At 40.3% G+C, this 11448-nt stretch overlaps 1 protein-coding gene across 1 annotated transcript in view; it reads left to right on the top strand.

The window, feature by feature from the left end:
• Positions 1-1669: 1669 nt before the first annotated feature.
• The window catches only part of LOC140241621 (mitotic checkpoint protein BUB3-like), a 28635-nt gene continuing 18856 nt past the window's right edge, over positions 1670-11448 (top strand). Inside the window, exon 1 of the mRNA XM_072321360.1 lies at positions 1670-1752. The gene's annotated coding sequence lies outside the window, so the exon portion shown is untranslated. The remainder of the gene's footprint in view (positions 1753-11448) is intronic.

The raw sequence follows: 11448 nt of genomic DNA, 5'->3' as shown, positions 1-11448 counted from the left end.
TTGGTTAAACTATTAGGCAGATATGACTAAAAAAATGTATAAGTTTATTGCGAGGTATAATATAATTAAGCCCATAGTTTTAAAAAGAACTTGAAATTAGATGGAGAACCTGCATATAGTTCAAAAATTTGTTTTACATTTTGAATAAAAATTTAAATAAACAATATACCATGGACTGTCAGACATGCCAATGAGTTTAAAAATGTTGATAGGCCTAATTATTATGATTAGGCCTTGCTCTCTCTCCGATGGCAGCACATTTTGCTCCTGCGACATTTGCAGCTAAAGCAAAAACCCAGCTTAGTGTTTCAAAATAGTTCTAAAATGTGAGTTAGGGATAGAAACAACCAATGTAAAAATTTGAACCAGTGTAATCGATGTTAAGTGTTGTTAAATATACAAAATGTGAACAATAGTTATAATAAAAATGTTTCCAGACTAAACTTTCTACAGTTATGATTTAATGAGAAAAATAGTGATATCTCCTTATATTTTAGGCTTTAAATTGCAAAACTTTTATATGGTAGGATGTTTTGTAATACCAATTGACCTACACATATGGATCAAAAGTGATATCTTGAACATTTTTTAAATCACCGCTCCCAAAGGTAAATAAGACCTTTAATTTTCTCCAAGGATGTTACGGTTAGGGCCAGTTGTGATAGGGTTGTAGGTTTGGTTTGATGTGATTAGGATTAGGGTTAGGGTGTGTTTGTGGATAGAATTTATTTTTGGCTTAGTGTGCAGAGGTCATGGGAGCAAGCAAGGGTGTGGGAGGGGGGGATAACCCCTCCCACGGTAGGGACTTTTTGTAAAAACAGAGTATAAAAGTCGCGTTTATAGAGAATTTAAAGCAAATTTCTAGGGAATTAACATATTGAAAAAAATCAGTTGAGGACTATGACCATAACATATAATATTGCGGGAGTACATTAACAATGTGATGGTGCGAGATCCTCGGCGAGGGAGCGAAGCGACCGAGCGGGGGAGGGTGTGGGAGGGGGATACCCCCTCCCTTGCAGGGTAGGGACTTTTTGTAAAAACAGAGTATAAAAGTCGCTTTTATAGAGCATTTTAAATCAAATTTCTGAGGAATTAAACATAGTAAAAGAAATCACTGCGAAGGACTATGATAATGAAAACTTCATTTTACTATAAGTACGGGCAGAACGAGGGAGCCACTTTCACTTTGCAATTTATCTGAAATGTACTCATTAAAAGCTTAAACATGATCGCATCGTTCGAACGGTAAAAAATATTCTTATACTGCTAGAAAGCAAAGAAGAAAATGAAAAATGTAAGGTTTACTAAAGGCATGTTTCAGCGGGCACACTCGAGGACACGAGGCTACCATCTATTATACACTAGATTTACTCATAAGTTACTATAGTGTACAGATACAATAATGTATGTTGTTAGTGCATTTTGGTCTTTAAATCAGTGATTGATTATTTGTTACAGGGGGCACTTGGGGGGGGGGGGGGCAAAAACTCGTTCCCCCCCCCCCCCCCGCTTCCGGCGTCCTTGCATGGGAGCATAGTCGCAGGAGCACAATGATTATGTCTTGGAACCCTCCCACCCCTTGGTTTGAACTAGCGAGCGATCACAGTTGCGACAAGCGCGCCTCTTGACGCGGAGGGCGGTCTTCAAAATCACACAGTCGATCGTTCGAAAACGTACCTAAACACGAAAAGCAATTTTTGTACGTACGGACACAGCTAACAGGAAAGAAGAACGCTTCGTGGGATAACGGTAATTAGTCAATTTATCGTCTTTTACTGGGTCAACGGCTGTAGACTGTAAACGCATTGTTTCATGTGATTCATGGGGTTGCATGGTATCATAGTAGTACTTTTTCGAAAGACACGAGTTTTGGGAAAATTATATTTTTTATCACAGCTGCCGCACGCTCCGGCGCGCGGCGCACTGCCAGAACACGACGTGTACGATGTCGTGATGCCGTTCAGAAGCGCATCGGCGTGTTGGGGATGACCGGTGGCCGGTGTCGCATGCACGCGCATGTATGTATGCAGTCGAAGTCCAGTATAGTAAGACGGAGCCGCGGATTTCAAATGTAAGCGAGACTTCGAGTCTATACATTTGTAACCATTAATCGTTTCCTAGAATTCATGAAGTTTGTTGCACCAGTTTTCAACAGGACCCAGATTTCGACACCCAGCAGATAATTCTTATAAAATTTTATACTCGATACAAACGTCTGACTTCAGCAATCAACCAAGTTATCAGTCACATTTCTAGTCTAAACACCGTTTGTCACTTGTCATCATAATCCGACGGTAGAATATTTAGGAGAAAAGCAACACAGTGTCAGCAGAAATGTTAATGTCAGCCATTTTTGGGGGTTCAAAACAATATGATGCATTTTGTATAGTCTACATCGCCGTAAAATTAAATTCACCCGTGCCGGTTATCTTGCTTTAGTATCAGTTTGTTTGCCAAATCTTGATCACTGATGTTTGATTTCATAATCGTCTTTAGTAATTTCATGGCTGAATTCGTGATAAATGAGCAAACTTGTAGAAAGAGTTGGCTTTGAGGATGTGGCACCAGATTTCGACATTCCCATATCAAGACACGTTATACAGGAAACAACAAGTTCTTGCGCGCGCCGGTATCAGTGTCGAAAAATGATGCTGGTTGTCGAAATCTGATGCCAGCGACGGCGTGACGGAAATCACTTAAAAATTGAACGCGAGTGCATTCAAATGGGAATTCGTTTAAGGAATATTATTATTGGCCTTTGTAGCTCAACTTCATATCGAAATTCCGAGGTAAAATGGTGCAGTATTGATGGTAAACAAGGAAATGTGCTAAAGTGTCGAAAACCGGTACCCTTACTGTACATAGTGTACATGTACTTCCAATATAAGAGTATGGCGTTCCTGCATGCATGGTAACCGCTGCAGCGACCCCATATGGACAAATACGTAATATGTTACAGCGCCCCGCAAGCGTGTTTTTTTTAGACGGCGCAGATTGGGGACCCTAAAAATCTATTGGGGACCCTATCCCTAAACCTAACCCTAATCCTAATCCTAACCATCAAACCCTAACCCTAACCCTAACCCCAACCCTAACCCTAACACTAACCCTAACCAAAAACCCTAACCCAACGTTTTTCCCATAGGTTTAACACGCGCCGTGCCCCAATCTGTGCCGTCTTAAAAAAAAACGCGCCCCGCGACGGGGTTACATGCATGGATACTTATATATTCAAATGGCATCCCATCCCATATTGCATACCGCCACTCGCTCGGCTCAGATTAAGCTATTAACAAACTCCAAAGAACCGCCATATTATAGATCTACCGCCACACGAAGAGATTGATCTGATTGCAATGGTCTTCCCTTTCTACACGAAAAGACTACTTGTTATTTGCACTTTGTATCTTCCAAGTCTTTATCTTAATTGTTGTTTGCAACTGTGATGTTCTTATTTAGCAATTGTATATTTTCATCTGTCCCCGCCGGCTCACTACAGACACTAGACTTAGATCTAGTACTTTTTTTGTCCTTTCATCATCTTTCGTCATCTCTCCTCTCGTACACAGTCCTTTTTCTTCTCCCCCTCATTGCCTGACAATGTTAAAGATGAGGCTATGCTTTCCTTGCTTTCTTCTTGAGCCATACCTATAGCTTCTCCTCCCTTCTTTCTGCTTCTCTCTGTCTCTCTTTCTATCACTAATCTGTAATCAATCTACTTTTCACCTAGTTTCTTTCTGTCCATCTGACTGGAGTGAATTAAACCTGAGTTAATTTTGTTTCAAAGGCTTTAATACGATATGAAAGTTTTGTATGTGTACATGTCTCTCTCTTCTCTCTCTCTCTCTCTGCCATATATTTCTTTTATACTGGAATACCTTCTTTCTGCACTCTTTCTGACACATTCCCCTTCAGTTTATAGTTCAGAAGGGGTCGCACTTATTTTTTTTTTTTTAACTAGCCAGGCGGACTACTTAGAATCAATTTTGACACCGAAGCAATATTTTGGCTAGCCAGACGGACTAGTAACTCCAGAATTTTACGAATTTTAGCTAGTACGACATGATTTACGACAGTGGACCATCGCCAATTTCGAACCCTGCTTCTATTACACATAGGCCTAGATATTATACTTAAATACCTTATTGAGTGTGGTTACACCATTAATTGTTTGCATCAGGTACAGGGTACTCGGTTTTACAGTAGCGCTCACGGTAACCTGTGTCACTCCCGCGTATTCCCGCGTGCTTCTTCGAGTGGATAAATCGGTGTCCACTTCCGACATACGTGCGGGGATACGCGGGAATACAGCGGGAGTACAACGCAGCGAGACCGCGTGCGATTTATCGTGTGGGAAACACGCCAAAACAGCCCGATGTACGATCAACGCAAGCCCGATGTACGATCAACGCAATGTATGAACAATGCTATGCTTCGCATGGCCGAGTGTGCGATTTGCGCTGTGTTGGCCTACAGACCGTACATCCTTGCACTCAGTTGCAGCGCGCGTGTTCTTGCAGACAAACCAGCTCAGTCACAGTTGCAATTTGCAGAGTAAGAAGAAAAGCACGCGAAGAAAGCTGCCTAATTGTAATTTAATTTCACGTGCCAGCACATCGTACTAGTACCTCGCACGGAGGGCCCTGTAAGTAGCGAGGTTGGAGGGACTCGATTCTACCTTCCTGTCAGTCCACTGCACAAAACTGCAAAGCAGCAAGCAACAGTAACACGAATGAAGCGATGTTACAAGCACGTGATTTCCCGAAGTTTAGGTGATGAAACGTCGTAGACTCACAGAGAAATTACAAAAAAAAAAAAAAAAAACTTTCTTTTCTAATTCGTGCACTCACCCCGTGACACATTTCCTGAGAAGAGTTCTTCTATCTTTGTCAATAAATTCACATGAACCATGCAGTAATTTTCCAGAAAAAAAAAAAAAAGATTCATCTTTAAACAATCAAATATTCCTGTACGGGGAAAACATTGTGAAGAAATTTATACTACATGTACGGTATCCGTAAATCGCTACTCATTCTCGGGGAAGTTGCACATCTCTCCCGTAAGTGGAGGAGTGTGAGGGAAACGCGGGAGTTACAAAACTCGCACCCCTCCCGTACTGAGAGCAGGTTGTGAGGGAAACGCGGGAGTTACAAAGCTCGCACCCCTCCCATAGTGAGAGCGTGTTGTGCGGGAAACGCGGGAGTTACAAAGCTCGCACCCCTCCCATAGTGAGAGCGTGTTGTGCGGGAAACGCGGGAGTTACAAAGCTCGCACCCCTCCCATAGTGAGAGCGTGTTGTGCGGGAAACGCGAGAGTTGCAAAGCTCGGATAACAAAGATCGTACCCCACCCGTATTAAGAGCAGGGTGTGAGGGAAACGCGGGAGTTACAAAGCTCGCACCCCTCCCGTACTGACAGCGTGTTGTGTGGGAAACGCGGTAGTTACTAAAGCTCGTACACCTGCCGTATTATTTTGTGCTCGTTTACATTTATGAAACATCGTAGACCAACAGAAAAATAGCAAAAAGCCTTTCTATTTCTTTTCTAATTTATGCACTTTCTCTACTGATCTAATCTTTTTCTGTTCTTCTTCTTCTTCTAATTACTGTCATTGCAGTAGACCTATTAGTATCATCACAACAACTTTTTTACTATATAACCTCTGTAATTTTCTTTTGTGCAAGCAACAAACTAACTATCTTTCTCTATCTTTCGTCTGCATGGGCACCAAGTGTTTTCTTTATTCAAGAGAAAAAAGAAAAAAAAATCACAAGCGTTGCGCTCAATCTACTTCCTTACGGTTATTATTGAGAAACTTCAATATACTATAGCAACGATTGTACTAGAAATGCATATCAGCATCAAAGTAAGCCCATTTTCTATTATTCCTTGAGTTACAATAATCTCGCAGCCTTCCCTTGTTAACTCTATACCAGAGGAGGGATTACGGGGTAATTTCAAAGTTTGCGCTCTCTATTCAGTGGAGTGCGGTAAACGCGGGAGCACTAATCTTTTATCCCTCTCGTGATGCTCAGAGGAAGTTGAGGGAATACGCGGGAGGTACAAAAGCTTGCATATGCCTTCCGTGTTCACTGGAGCGTACGCGGGAATCGCGGGAGCTACAAAGTTTAATCTCGACTCCTCCCGTGTTCACAGGAGGTTCATCAGTGGAGTGCGCTTCTGCGGTAAACGCGGGAGCACTAATCTCTCATCCATCTCGTGATGCTCAGAGGAAGTTGAGGGAATACGCGGGAGTTACAAAGCTCGGAGAACAAAGCTCGTACCCCTGCCGTATTATTTTGTGCCCGTTTTACGTTTCTTTTCTTTTTTTTAATCTGGTGATGAAACATCGTAGACCAACAGAAAAATAACAAAAAGCCTTTCTATTTCTTTTCTAATTTGTGCACTTACTCTGTGACACATTTTCTGGGTAAAATTCTTCAATCTTTGGCAATGAATTCACATTCATACTTTTCTCGAAAAAAAAATTGTGTTGCACAATAGAAGTTGAGGGAATACGCGGGAGTTACAAAGCTCGGATAACAAAGATCGTACCCCACCCCAGGGTGTGAGGGAAACGCGGGAGTTACAAAGCTCGCACCCCTCCCGTACTGAGTGCGGGAAACGCGGGAGTTACTATAAAGCTCGTACCCCTGCCGTATTATTTTGTGCCCGTTTACATTTCCTTTTTTGTTTAATCAGGTGATGAAACATCGTAGACCAACAGAGAAATAACAAAAAGCCTCTCTATTTCTTTTATAATTTATAATGCACTTGCTCCGAGACACATTTTCTGGGGAAAGTTCTTCAATCTTTGGCAATAAATTCACATTCATACTTTTCTCGAAAAAAAAAAAAGATTGTGTTGCACAATAAGTAATGAAATATTCTTGCTCACATTTTCTTCTCTACAGTTATGGTTTAATGAGAAAATAGCATTTTTCCTTATAGTTTAGGCTTTATTGAAAAAAAAAGAGAGTATGGTTGGATGTTTTGTGATACAACTGACATACACATTTGCACCAAAAGTGATATCCTGAACATTTTTAAAATCATGATCATCAAATAGATACAGTAAAATGTGATATATAATTTTTGTTTACTATATCCCTTTTTTCAATTAGATATAATTGCATTTCTTCAATTTCACAAGCTCTGAATCTTTGATCTAACAGTACCATTAATACAAAGTGCCTACATTTTTTTTCTTTTTTTTTCACTCTTTTTTAGTGGCCTAAATCACTTAGCGATAATGGTATATACTATAGTTAACGCATCATGGTGTGATAGAAAATTATTTTCTGGCACGGGGTATATCCCTTTCTCATTTTCGCATGAGTGACATAGCTCGTATCCCCCTCCTGTATTGAGAGTAGAGAGTGCCCCTCCCCCAACTGATACTTCATAAGTGATATCCAGAGTGCGTGACTACACGAGTGACGAGGTTCGTATCCCGCTCGTATTGAAAGTAGGGTGTGCAGGATTACGCGGGAACTTCAAAGCTGATTACCCCTCCTGTATCGAGAGAAGGGGCGCGGGAAAACGCGGGAGCAACAAAGGTCGTAATCAACTTGCCTGTATTGTGATTACAAAATGCGGGAGCACGCGGGAGCTTCAAGGGTCATTACCCGTCCCCTCCCTTATTGAGAGTTAAACAGGGAGAGCGGGACTACACGGGAGCTACTACCTTTCTTCTCATTTACATGACCACTTTCAGTGTTAATGCCTTCACAGACCACAGGCAATTATTGAAATTATATAATAGGCATGCTTTATTTTCACTTACCTTTCTCCTCACTTTCACGAAGAGTTTGTCGGTATACTCACTTCCTTGACAGAATGCTTGCCCTTCCCATAAGGTCTTGGTTCACATGTCCATCGACAAGCTCCGGATCTTAAATTTATATGTTAAAATTTAATATCTGATGAACGCTATTAACGAAAGCTTACCTCTCTGCCACGACACGGAGTGATCATGCATTTCTTCATCTGGCGGCAAAATATTACATACGGTGAATATCCAATATGTTGTACACCCGGAAACTTGAGTCGTAACGTGGCAAGCAAAATCCTCGACGTTGTTGCAATATCAAGAGTATATTGTAGATTTCATTGACATCCAATGAAGTGAAAAGGGAAAACTTGTCACATAGTTTCATAACCTTACTAAGTGTTCATCACACGCAGACGAAGAAAAATTTGTCAAGACAAACCTATGGTTTCACTATGCGTTCACTTTTTGAATTGTATTCAAATAATCTATTCTGTACTATCCTTAATCTGATCAATCTTGCTGCGCTTCTCTGCGTCTTCTGGTATCATCGTAACTTCGTTTCTTTTACCTCTTTAATGTCCTTTCCGATAGGCGATGAGGCAACTGTCTTCTCTATATTTCCTCTCAGCACCAAATGGTTTCATCAGTCAAAAGAAAAGAAAAAGAGGAAGACAAACAGCGAGGAGCTCGATATGCAATTTATATACATTCTTCGTAGAATATTCATGTTTTGGCAGGATATTGGTCCTGGCAATCACTATATATAATGTCTATTTCATGTATTTATGAACTGTGCATTCTTTTCTTCAACCCACGTGAACCAGTTATCAAACTCATTTTCTTTACTGGAGTAACAGTAACAGTAACAGTAATGTCGCATCCTCCCCTTGTTAAGACAGGATACAGAGGGGCAATTTCAAAGTTCGCACTCTCTATTCAATGGAGTGCTCTTCTGCGGTAAACGCGGGAGCACAACACTGATCTCAGACTCCTTTCATGATGTTCAGAGGATGTTGAAGGAATACGCGGAAAGAGCTACCAGCTCCACAATACTTTGGGTGCTGAGGATTACGCGGAAGACACAAAAGCTTGCACGTACCCCTTCCATATTCCTTGGAGCGAACGCGGGAATCGCGGGAGCTACAAATCTCGACTCCTCCCGCGTTCACAGGAGGTTCTGAGCAAATATACAAGCATACACAAATCCATTCCAGAATTGTATTTTCTGTTACATTTATTACTATCCATGGCCACATTTTTTCGGGATTGTGGTACCGGGAATTTTATATTGTACTTCTTCCCATCCACAAGCTTTGGTTCTACTAATCATTTTTTTTTTTCCCGGAAACTTTTTTTTTAATAGTATACAAATTGTAATATGGCAAACCTGTAAATCTATCAACAGATTACAAGTAGTTTTTGATTTGTTCTGCATATTGATAACAGTAGTTACAAAAATCCATGGGAAGAGGGAAACTAGTATTCAGCATTCACCTTAAACAAACAAATGCGTTTATCTTTCGAACCTTATACTCACATCTTTACAACTGGTCAGTCTTTTTCTGTTCTTCTTCTTCTTCTTCTTCTATACTGTCATTCGTATCATCACAACAACATTGTTACTATATATTATTATAACCTCTGTAATTTTCTTTAAGACAAGCAGCAAACTGTCTTTCGCTATCTTTCCTCTGCATGAGCACCACGTGTTTTCATTATTCAAGAGAAAAAAATCACAAGCGTTGCACTCTTAATCAATACTTTCTTGACAGAGTATTTGTTATGGCCGATTTTGGTCCGGGTCATCAGTAATGAACATGGGAACCATTTTTCAAACTCACCAACTTAAGATCTATAGACATGAAGCAGAGAGGCGGAACTGCTTGAATTAATGAACTATAAACTATGGGTATATACGGTTATATTTACTTGAGAAACTTTAGTATAATATAGCAACGACTGTAGACATGCATATCAGCATCAAAGTAGGTCTATTTTCTATTATTTCTGGAGTTAAATAATCTCGCATCTTGTATACTTGTTAAGACTATTATATTATGCAGAAGAGGAGGGATTACAGGGTAATTTCAAAGTTCGCGCTCTCTATTCAGTGAAGTGCGGTAAACGCGGGAGCACTAATCTTTTATCCCTCTCGTGATGCTCAGAGGAAGCTGAGGGAATACGCGGGAGGTACGAAAGCTTGCATGCCTTCCGTGTTCACTGGAGCGTACGCGGGAATCGCGGGAGCTACAAAGTTTAATCTCGACTCCTCCCGTGTTCACAGGAGGTTCAGCGTGAATGCAAGCTTACACAAATCCATTCCAGAACATACTTTTTTTTTTTTCTTTGTTACATAGGTCCTGCATGGCCACATTTTTCGGGATTGTCGTACCAGAAATGTTATACTGTACTTCTTCAAATCCACAAGCTCCGGTTCTTAATAAAATAATAAATAATCAAAAATGAAATTTTATACAATGTATATATACATTTTTCGGAAACGTTGTATTATAGTAATAAAAGATGGCAAATCAATCCCTCGAAATATCACAAGTCTTTGTTTTTATCTTTTAGTTTGATAACAGTATAGTAACAAAAATCCATGGTTGGAGGGAAACTTATCAAATCACTCGGCAATAATATTCAGCGTTCACCCAATAAACAAACAAAATAGCATGCGTTCACCTTTTGAACTGCATGTATATACTCACATATTTACACCCGTTATCTAATCAAATCTTTCTCTGTTCTCTTCTTCTACTTGTTACTGTCATTATTAGTATTATCATAACAACTTTGTTACTATTAACCTCTATAATTTTCTTTTGGACAAGCAACAAACTAACTGTCTTTCTCTATCTTTCCTCTGCATGAGCACCACGTGTTTTCATTATTCAAGAGAAAAATAATCACAAGCGTTGCACTTAACCAATACTAGTCTTTCTTGACAGAGATTTGTTATGGCCGATTTTGGACCGGGTCATCAGTATAATGAACATGGGAACCATTTTCTTCAAACTCGCCAGCTTGAGATCTTACAGACATGAAGTATTGGGAGGCGGAACAATTGGAATTAACGCATATTTATTTGAGAAACTTCAGTATATTATAGCAACGACTGAATACCAGTCTTGCATAATCAGCAGCAAAGTAGCCAGTATAGGCCTATTTTCTTTTATTTCTGGAGTTAAACTTAATAATCTCGCATCTTTTACTTGTGAAGACTATTATACAGAAGAGGAGGGATTACGGGGTAATTTCAAAGTTCGCGCTCTCTATTCAGTGGAAAGCGCTTCTGCGGTAAACGCGGGAGCACTAATCTCTCACCCCTCTCGTGATGCTCAGAGGAAGTTGAGGGAATACGCGGGAGGTACAAAAGCTTGCACCCCTTCCGTGTTCATTGGAGCGTACACGGGAATCGCGGGAGCTACAAATCTCGACTCCTCCCGCGTTCACAGCAGGTTCAGCGTGAATACAACCTTACACAAATCCATTCCAGAATATTATTTATTTATTTATTTATTTATTTAACACTGGTCCTGCTTGACCACAATTTTCAGGATTGTCGTATCGGAAATTTTATACCGTACTTCTTCAAATCCACCAGCTCTGGTTCATAATCAAATATTATACAATTTTTTTTTTCCGTACACGTTTTTTCTTCTAGTAATA

Source organism: Diadema setosum, chromosome 18 (genome assembly GCF_964275005.1).
Source record: "Diadema setosum chromosome 18, eeDiaSeto1, whole genome shotgun sequence".
NCBI classification, from domain to species: domain Eukaryota; kingdom Metazoa; phylum Echinodermata; class Echinoidea; order Diadematoida; family Diadematidae; genus Diadema; species Diadema setosum.
Note: the sequence above shows the minus strand (reverse complement) of the source record. Positions and strands in the feature narration are given on the sequence as shown.